The 11048-nt window shown below is 34.7% G+C and overlaps 1 non-coding gene across 1 annotated transcript; it reads right to left on the minus strand.

The window, feature by feature from the left end:
• Nucleotides 1-1097: 1097 nt before the first annotated feature.
• On the minus strand, nt 1098-1259 carry LOC122103378. The gene has a single exon (XR_006146742.1). It is a non-coding gene; the product is annotated as a U1 spliceosomal RNA (small nuclear RNA).
• Between the last annotated feature and the right edge of the window lie 9789 nt (nt 1260-11048).

Raw genomic sequence — 11048 nt, forward strand, 5'->3', positions numbered from 1 at the left:
CTTTCCAGTGTGACCATAAAACTCAACTTCAATCTATTGTGAGGCACAAGCAGTGCTGTGCTGTGGAACTGTCTCTGATGGTGGAGATGTTTGATGTCTTTTCTGCACAGTGGGGTGGTCACCAGTTGCCTGTGGCTATTATGTACTAGGCCTGAAATCTTTCTTCTCTTTGATTTTGATAATCGAAACATTTACATTGATATGTAACGTATTGGTACTGGTTGGCATAATAGCAGAAATCTAGACTACCCCACATTTCCAATTATTGGGATTCTAAGGGAAATTGGATACTCCATTGCTACAGGTTCATAAAGGAAATCTGGGAGCATTTTAGATTGGTGGTAGGGAGAGAAAGTTCTTTAGATTAGGAAGACTACTATGTAATTGTCTCGGCTACGTTATGTTTTAAGCAATTTTGCAAGTTTAGGATGAGAGGTTTAAAGTGAAATTCTCCAGCTTTAAGTCTGGTTTTAGATTCACATTTGCTTTTAGTCTGTGATAATTTGTCTGCCTTTAGAATGTTACAGCTTTGTTCAGCTGGAAGATATTTCCCTGCAATGTTTTTCTCCTCACATTGACTTGCCTTTTTTGCTTTGTTACATTTAATTATATCTCCCCCTTAAGGCAGATGGGAGGGAAACCAGCAAGTAAACATGTTTCCACTTCAGGACTTGTTCTTCCCCAAAAGGTATAATTTGTAACTTAATAAACATAACCACATTGTGATTTTAATTAACCAGTCCACAGCAACAAACAAAATAGTAAATCTGTGATTTATTTTAGTATGATGGAAAAGGCAGATCTCTATCTGCTGAGGAATTTAAAGCAAAGGGAAATCAAATTTAGCTCAGGGTTTCATCTCTAGATGTGCTGTCTCAAAAACACAGATCGTCTCTCTCATGGAATGTACACCTATTTGGGGAGAGGTGGAAATTTCCAGTATGGTAATGTTTAGGGATCATTTCCAGATGCTCAGTTTCTCTGGAACTAGACCATGTGTTGCAATTTTATGGTACTAACAATGACAACTCTTTCTGTATTAACAATCCCAGGCAAAGACCAAGCCAAAAAAATTACAGACAAGCACATATTTTTCCCAGGGGAGAGCATGAGCACAATCCCCCACTACCACAAATTATGCAGTCGAGTTCCCTAGGTTTAGGGAAATCTTGAGGGTCAGCACATCCAGAGTCCCATAGATAATGCCTCACCCTGGGAAAAACAACCTTTGTGATCATGGTCTCGAGACAAGCACTTTTACAGTTAAATTTCATCACAGTTTGGAATTTTTGTTCATATGGATAAAAAATGAAATCTCTGAAATACTTCCATTTGTAAATAGGAATAATGAGAACTACTCTTCCTCCACTGCTTGGCTTTCTTTTGTGTTGTGGATCAGATGCCATGGAGATACAAAAGAGTCACAGTTGTGGATTTTTAGAAGAGAGCTCAAAGCTTGGTTCTCTATATATGTATCAGCCTAGGACAAGCCACTTGGGGCACTGGATCTTATAGAATTACAAGTTCCAGTTCCAGTTCCCAATTAAAACTGCACAGAAAAATGAGCCAAAATGCTGAAGAGTTCTGTATTTTCTGAGTACCCAAAGGACCAACAAACATTTCTATCCTCTGGTCTTGTTTTTCTTTCTTCTTTAGCTACTGATTGATAAATAGGGTTGGAAAATTGTGATTACTGTACAGAGAGCTAATGATGCATTAGAATATCACTTTTTTTCTTGGTACTTTTTTCCTTGGCCACTTCTCACCACTTAGATGAAACTTTGAAGCTAAAATGGAAGGAGGGAGAAGGAAGGACTGAGAAGGAAGACTTTTACTGAGTGAACAGAAGGACTTGTTCATTTGTGTCTGATTTCTTTTTAAGCTTCTCATCATTACATAAATTCTTTTTTATTATTATCTTTAACTAGTTGTACAAAGGAATTGCCATTTAACTAAGCTGTTTATGAACACAATACATGTTGATTAATGACATCCCTTTCAACATTCTCACCCTCCCAATCTACCCCTTCCCTCATGCTTCTTAAGCTTGTAGGAAACAGATTGGATTCTTGGCTGCATTCTCTCCCTCTTTACCTATTCATTTGTCTACAGCTTTCCCCTTGACCCTATTCCACCTTTTTTGAGTACCTCCTTCCTAGTGTTTTATTTTTACTAAACTTTGATTTTGGCTTTGTGAAAAATTATACTATTTGAATCCTCTGTTGAGTCTACCATAGTTTTTGTATACATTTGCATCCCACCCAATGTACTTACTTATAAATTTATAAGCTAAATCTAGCTTCTGAATACAAGGGAAAACATACATCCTTTGTGTCTCTGCACCTGACTTAACATGCTTTTCCCCGTTTTTTCCATTTTTTTCACAAATGGCACAATATCATTCTTCCTAATTCAGATTCCACCTCACCCCAGTTAAATTGGCCATTATTAGGGAAAACAAATGATAACAGATGCTGATGAGAATGCAGCCAAAAGGGAATCCTAATACACGATTGATACAAATGTAATCTTGTTCAACCACTCTGGAAAGTGCTATAGAGGTTTCTCAAAACAATAAAATAAAATGAACATAGGACTACCATATGTTCCAACAATTCCACTCCTGGGAATTTACCCAAATGATTACAAAACCAGATGTCAGTCAGGCCACTGGCACAACCATGTTTATCTCAGTACAATTCACTATAACCAAGGTATGAAATCATCCCAGGTGCCCTTCCATGGATGAATGGATTAAAATATTTTTCTTCTTTTCTTTTTAAAAATTATCTTTAAGTAGTTGTACAGAGGATTTGCCATTTAACAAAGCAGTTTATGAATACAATATATCTTGATCAATGGCATCCCTTTCAAACAATCTCACCCATCTACTCCCAGCCTATACTTTATTTATTTTTATTTTTTTTATTGTGAACATACTGTACAGAGGGGTTACAAATACATGGGCAAGATCATGAGTACATTTCCTGTCAAGCATTATAGCCTCCTCCTTTGTTTACCCTTCCCATCACTTCCCAGCCTCCCCCTGCCACCCCAACCGTCGTCCCCCCCCCCCCCCCCCCCCCCCCCCCCCCCCCGCCACCAAAGTTGTAAAGTTCGTTTTCGATATGACAACTTGTACTTCTCATTGCTGCAACGGGTCCACCTGTATCCTTATTTAAACGACTTGTTTTTCCCCTTCCCCTCCACAAATTATACCAACATCAAATACAGTGAAAGCAGGGGTTATACTGTGGGGGAGGGACATACAAAGCAACAAAGAAATAATCTTATAAATGCGTTAGAAACAAATGCATGAAAGAAAAAAAATTTAAATACATATCTTAGGGTTCATTTTCCTAACATCACCTTATCTGACCTTTTCTGCTTGACTCATACATATACTAGCTATTGCAAATAAGGGAAACCATGGGACCTATGTTTCTTTGGGCTTGGTTTACTTCACTTAATATAATTTTTTCCAAGTCTTTCCATTTCCGAACAAATGGGACAATGTCATTCTTTCTGATGGACCAGCCTATACTTTCTTTCATTCTTCTTAATTTTGTAGAATGTACATTGGATTCTTGAATGCATTTTCCTGATCTTCTTGTCTTCATTTGTGTATCCCTTTCCCCTTGATCCTATCCATCCAGTTATAGTATCCATTTCCTGGTACTCAATTTTGCTACACTTGGCATTTACCTTTGTAAAAAATGACACTATTAATGACACTATTTGAATTCCCCCTCGAGTCTCCCATATTTTAGTTAATAATTTGCTGGCAGAGATGTAACCAAACAAAAACCCTAATATATTTTTGCTGGGGATGTAAATGCAACCACTCTGGAAAGCAGTATGAAAATTCCTCAAAAATTAAACATAGAACTTCTTCCCTATGATACAGGAATCCCACTTTTGGAAATTTACCCAAAAATTACAAGCCAGGATACAGTAAAGCCATCAGCACCACTGTGGTTTTTTCAGTGCTATTCATTATAGCCAAGGTATGGAATCAGCCCAGATGACCTTTAATGGATGAATGGATCAAGAAAATATTACACATATACACACATACACACAATGGAATTTTACTCATTCATTAGAAAGAATGATATTGAGACATTTGTTAGGAAATTGAAAGACCTGGAAAAATATGCTAAGTGAAGTTAAATCATGCCCAGAGAGACAAAGGATGTGTATTTTCCCTTATATGTGGAAGCTGGATTTAGCCTATAAATATATAAGTAAATATGTTGGATGGTATGCAAATTTATGCAAAGGTATCAACAGAAGGGTTTTACTTGAACTTCGGCAGGCCCAATGGTCTGAAAGCAAGGGGTATTTGATTTGCAAAAGTCAGATACTTGAGAGAAGTATTATTTTATATTTGACAGATTTTGATATAGTTTTGTGGAACTGCCCAGTGGGAGGAAGTAAGATATGACATAGAATATTCTCTTTATCTATTTTCTAAGTTAGAAAAGAACGTATGAAAGCACTTCTTATCCAGACGATCTTATATACGACTGAAAGAATGAGGCAACACACTGAAATGTTAGTATAGTTCTATCTATTCTGCTTCTGGAGATAAAAAGTAAAGACCCTGATAATTTAAGGCATGAGGAAAGTATCCAGAATAAACATGATTTATTCTTTGATTGATTTGTTCTTTCCTTCACTATACATTACCATGTTCTAGGCATTGTAATCTCTGAACTGTAGAAGATTCAACTGTATAAGCAATAAAAGAGCTGGAGAGAGGTTAGCTAAAGAGTTCCTGAGTGATTCCTTAAAGGAGAGGATGATGTAAACCTGTATATTAGGAAAAAAGTACCAAGAGACAAGCATTTCATTAAAAATACATATTTTAACTATTATTTTAAAAGAACAACAGTATGTCATCTGCTTTTAAAAGCAAATTCATTTAAATTGACAAAATTGTGCATATTTTACCATGAACAGATGATGCATTGAAGTCTATATGCCTTATAAAATTAATGAGTTAAAGCAATTAGTATTTGTATTATCTCATTTATCTCTATGATGAAGACACTTAAAAACTATTTTACAGATTTTCAAATTTCAACATATTTTACTAATTATAGCCATCACATTGTATAATAGATTGTAATTCAATGTGCTCTTCTTGAGCAAAATTTAATATCCATTGACCAAACTCCCCCTAAATACCACTAAATCAACCCTTCCCCTGATCTCTAGTTCTCCCTCTGGATGATCAGCACTCTACCCTCTTCTTTTGTATGTCTTTAAACTCCATATTCTAAATAGTGCTACAATAAATATAGGTATGCATATTGACTTACAGTCTTTTGGATACTCACTTATAAATGATACAGCATGATCATATGGTAGTTTTAGTTGTTTGTGCATCCCATACTGATTTCCATATGATGACACTAATTTGCATTTTTACTACCAGGTTACAAGGATTCTCTTTTCTCTGCATCTTGTTCAGCATATGTAGCTGTTAGTTTTCTTGATGATTGACATTCTGACTGGGGTGGGGTAGAATCTTGGTATCATTTTGCCATGTGTTTTCTTTATGGCTAAGAATCAACCAGGGCAATTTTGTCCTCCACTACCTAAGAAGATGGAGTAATGTCTGGAGACATGTCTTCTTGTCACGCCTGGGGAAGTTGGTGTTAATGATTGCTTCACAAGGAGTGATTTACAGGACCGTCACTCACATAAACAATTATCCAGCCCAAAGCGTATGTAGCACCAAGTTTGAGAGACCATGGCAGAAAACAGTTTACCTGAGCTGTTCTAAAACATGCTGCAGTCCTTCATGGTATAGTTGATTATGTTTGCTTTTAAAATGAAAAATAAGGAAGAGCCAGAAACATACATCTTCAAAGCCAAAAGATTGTAATGTTTTGTGACATACTGCAGAGATCTCATTGATGTAAAAGCATGTCATCTCTGGATTAACCATGTGGCTCAATCACAACCAAAAATGAAATTTGTATTGAGGTAGCTTATTTGGTACTAGACAGCTGCATTAGTGTACCTATGCAAGTTCAATGAGAAACAAATATCTACCACTATTCTGAGTCAAATGTGAATATTGAAATGGAGCTTATAGTGATGCTACTGGGAAAAACAAATTCATTATAAAATCTTTAAAAATTACACATTTTTGATATTATGCAACTTCCTTATTCAAATTAGAGTAAGAAAGTTGCAGATCTATGAATTTTAAAAGAAAATGGTCACCTCAGACTATCATTATTTAATAGCTAATGATATAAGTCAAAGATTTCAAAATTTGCTGATTTCAGGTGCAAGTGTCACATTATCTAACAGAAATTGGGTTAGATTTGAAGTGTGATCTAAAGAGGATTGCCAGTTAAAATATAAGCAGAGTAAGGGTAATAGAAATAAAAGAAAATTGTTAGAAAATTGTTACATTTTACTTGCTTGAAGGCTGATGTAAAATACCACCTTCATGTATATATCTAAAATTTATCAGTACACTAAATAAGTCTATGTATTAGGATGTTCCTGTCCACTCTTTCAAGTTTGCTAAATTATATAATAACTTCAAGAAGAGACAGATTAAAACAGATTACTCTGAGATCACAACATTAGCCTTACTTGGTCATGAGTAATAACACAGGCAAAGCATATGAAAAACAATCAGTCTAGCTAAGTACTGACAGTTCATGTCTTTATTTCTTACTATGGAGGAGTCAGAGACCTGAAGGAATGGGGTTTAAAGAAAGTTTCCACAGGAATTAAGGAAAGTCTCCATCCCCAATTAACCAGAAAAAATGTTGTAATGGTGAAGTGTTTCTCATGGTAGTACACCAGCCATGAGCAAAGAAAGCTCAATGTAGCTCCAAGACCTGAGTTCAAACCCCAGTTCTGATATTAAAAATATCTGGCTGAAATAATAAGTCATGTAATTATGTTTTGAAAAGCAAATTATACAAGTTATGCAGTGGTATATTCTTTAGTTTTGAATGAGGAGTTTGACTTCTGTTACATTCATTCTTTTATTTTCAAATTTCTTTTTAAGAGCATTTTCATGATAATATCTTGGGCTATAAATTGATATTAAATTTATTTTTCTATAATTTTTGTCCTAACAGGATATAAAGCACACTGACTTAGTTCTGGAGATTCAGTAGTGAGTAATAATATTCACTTGCTCTAAAGTTTGGAGAACCTCTTATAGCGTCTACAGGATAGAAAGACAATCCAACAGGTAGCAACAGTATAATGTGGCATCTCTATGAAATAAGCAACTACTGAAGTACAAAGAAAGGAGTTCTTACCAAGCCTTGAAATGTTTCTGAGGAAGTGAAGTTAGTAGAATACTAAGCTGGATCCTGAATGAAGAGTAGCAAGTAGCTTCCTATTCAAGCATGCTGTGAGAGAGAAGTGTATTTTAGACAGAAGGAACAGCATGATCAAACATTCTGAGATGAGCTTGGTACTCTGAAGTAAGTGCAAATGATTGAATATTGCAGGAATCTAGGAAACTGCAATGGTAAATAATAAAAGATAGAAAACCAGTAGCCACATCTCCATGCTACTTAATGTCACTGGCATTGGGGAATCATAAGGAAGAATTAAATAGTAGAATATAGCATGATCCAAGGACCACATTAAACATAGTTCTGGAGAAAGTTGGAAGCAACATACCAAGTTAAGAGGCTGAACTGGACAAATTGCTTATAAGTTGCAATTATAAACAGATTTGTTGAAAGGTAAACCATTGGTACAACTACCTAAAGATAAGAAATGTACAATAAAAAAGAGGACCTGCCATCTAATCTGAGCAGAGTAATTGACTTCCAGTGAAAACAGTAGGGGAAATTTGAAAATAACTAGATGCTAAAATGACACAACTTTGTGATTGTTTATATATAGGAGGCATGATGGAATCGAAGCAACAGTGATTTCTATTTATTTTGTCTAGCAAGTTGGGTCAATAATACTACCCCTGACAGAAGGCACTTGAAACTTATGGGGGAAATTAGTTCTGTCATCTATTTGTTTAAAGGCAAACCTTGATTATGGAGGCATATCTTCTGGGTATCAGAATGCCAAATTATTAAGAAATATTTATGAAGATAATTATCACTTTAAGAATTAATTTATATTTTGTTTTTGTTGGTTTTACCAGATGTAATTTAGAACAAAGAAACTTTCCTGAAGTATTTCAAAAATGTTCCCTCCATAATTCTTCTATTAGTTCCTAAAAAAACTACCTAAATTATAAATACATCCTAGCTGTTGATACAAACATATGCATAAATGAGCATTGAAATAAAGGATACGAAATCATATTTTCTAATGCTGAATGAATGTGTTTTAAAACTAAATTAAGATTTTATTAAGAAATTATGTAACAAGAAACAACATGGTATGCTTCGTATAACTCAATAACTATAAAAACAGTAAAATAATTTTAATTCATAAGAGAAAAGTAAGAATGAATTTTAAGAATCACAAAGCTTCTATTTACAGAATAGTTTTGCATGGCATTAGTTGATGGATCAAAATAAAGCACAAAGAAACTTATCATCTAAACCACAAGAATAAAAATATTATATCCCTTCAAAACAATTTATTGTTGTTCGTTGCTAGCTTTAATATGTTCGTTGATAAGAATTTGTATGTGTGTCTGAATTTCCAGGCCATATCCAACTATGTTAATTGTTTAATTGTATTGTTTAATGAAATAATTATATTTTGCTTTGCCATGAAATCCAGATTTTTAATAGAATTATGACAGCCAGTGTCTTTGCTAAAATATTGTTAATGAATGAAAATGTATAAAATAAATTGTACACTGAATTTTTTTCCAGTTATACAGGCAAATCATGATATTTTCAGGTTTTGTCTTTATGTTCTGATAAGCCAAGCTAAAGTTATTTCCCACAACAACATATGAATAATAAAATCACATTGAGGGTGATTTACATATTCCATCAAGGCCCAGAATAATTAAAATTTCAGAAATATTACTCTTTGAGTTCTATGATAATTTCAAACCCTTCTTTAAATGAGAGAAATAGTCACAGAGGAGGGAACTAGACATTGTGCAGTAGCATGCTGTATGCAATACTCTTTTAAATTTCAATTCAACAAAAATGAAAAAAATCTTCAAACACAGCAGAAATGGTGAATTAATAAGACCTGCAATTAAATCTCTCTTTGTGGAATAAACTGTGCCTATGCCTTAACAAAACAAGATGTCAGCACTGTGAAGGTCAAAGTTGCTTGGCATCAAATAGATCAAATGCTGCATTGTTTATATCCATGTTAGAAAAGTGCATGGCTGTAAAAATATTCTTATAATCTGCAGAATCTGACACTGGAAATAACATTTGCTATTTAATTAAATGTTGAGAGGTATTGGTGGACAGACACTAGTAGACAGCAGTAGAATGACCTTTATTCGCCTTTACTATAAATTCTCTGGCATCTGAAACACTTAAAGAAGATAGCTGTTTGTCAATGGATACATTCCTTACAGGTACAACTTTCTTTTGAAATTTATACCCAGGCAGATGATTTTTAAGACTTCTTTTTTTTATTAGATTTCGTGATTATTTATTTATTTATTTAACCTTTTCACTCTAAATATGGTCTAGGTGTGTGTGTGTGTGTGTGCTCTGTGTGTATGCTGTGTGTGTGTGTGTGTGTGTGTGTGTGTGTGTGTGTGGTATTTGTGTAGTTTAGGTCCTTTGCCAAAAATCTCTTAATTCTCCTCACTGTTTTGGGGATAGAACTTTTAACTTTCTTAGCTTTTCTTCATATCAGCTAAGCTTTCCAGGTTTATTAAGCTGAATTAAACTAGATGCTCCTTAGGTGCATATTGTACTGCCTTTGTTTTACGTGCCTTTTATTTTTTTTATGTTGCTTCACTCAAAAGAAACAACTTCTTCCTTCATTTTGAGTCTGAATGAAAAGATGTTTTCCAAAAGATACCTCTTGTCTAGCATCCAAGACTAGTTGCTTATGTCTGTTACAGAACCAAGGGAGAAATAGAGAAACAGGACACTCCATTCAAGGGCAAACACTGCTAACTCCATGCAGTAATGGTTCCTTGTTTCGATGAGGGAACCAGGTTCTTGGCAAACTACCTTAGACCCTAATAACTGACCTACCAAGAGAATTCTTCATTTCTCCTTTATGCAAAACTGTGTAGTGGCTCTCTGGACCTTATAATACAGAAAGAAAGACACACTTTTATTTACCCTCCATTCAAAATGCTACTGAAAGCACTATAATCAATAATATATATCACTGAACTTTAAAATCTCTGAAAGTAGTCATGGAAGAAATAACGGAGATGTTTGATCTTGTCTTTGAGCAGTTGCCTTCAACTTCTGGAGAGCATTTGAGTTGCAACATAGCTGATAGTGAGAATGGAGAAAGGAGGCTGCAGAGGAAGACAGGCCCCAGCATCCATTCCTGTCTTCAAAGCTGCCTCCAATGTATTATTTAAGATTTCCGTGGGTTAAAAGAAAAAAAAAACACAAACACCAATTTGTTCTAGAATTCTAAGGGAATCACTTGGTTACAGTATTCATCTTAATTCAATTTTTTTTCCCTTAACGCATACCTTTGTGTAAGGTGCATCCAAATTTTTCCCTACCAGATATGACTCGTCTGAACATCTTTGTGCAGCAACTCCTGACTGGTCCCTAAAGGCAGTGACTCCAAATACTTCTGTGGTTTAATTGTCTCATCTACAGTAGGAGGTTACTGACAGCATCTGCCCCAAGGTTATGTGGTAAGGATTGAGAATAAATTTCCTAACATATTTTATGTAATTGATACTGTTTATATGCATGATTATGTTTATTTGCTACTTTATCCTGCCTTATGACAATACACCTGTGGCTTGCTTAAATAATTTTCTTATTTTACTCTGAAATATCACATAAAAGCAAGTGATATATGCATAAATTTAGGCATGCTTTGCTTAAAGATGAGAAGATCTCTGAGAGATGAGAAAGAATTTCTTTTTCTGGTAAAATCATGGTGTGTACTAACACAATCTA

This window comes from Dipodomys spectabilis, unplaced genomic scaffold (genome assembly GCF_019054845.1).
Source record: "Dipodomys spectabilis isolate Male_0828 unplaced genomic scaffold, ASM1905484v1 ptg000001l, whole genome shotgun sequence".
Classification (NCBI taxonomy): Eukaryota; Metazoa; Chordata; class Mammalia; order Rodentia; family Heteromyidae; genus Dipodomys; species Dipodomys spectabilis.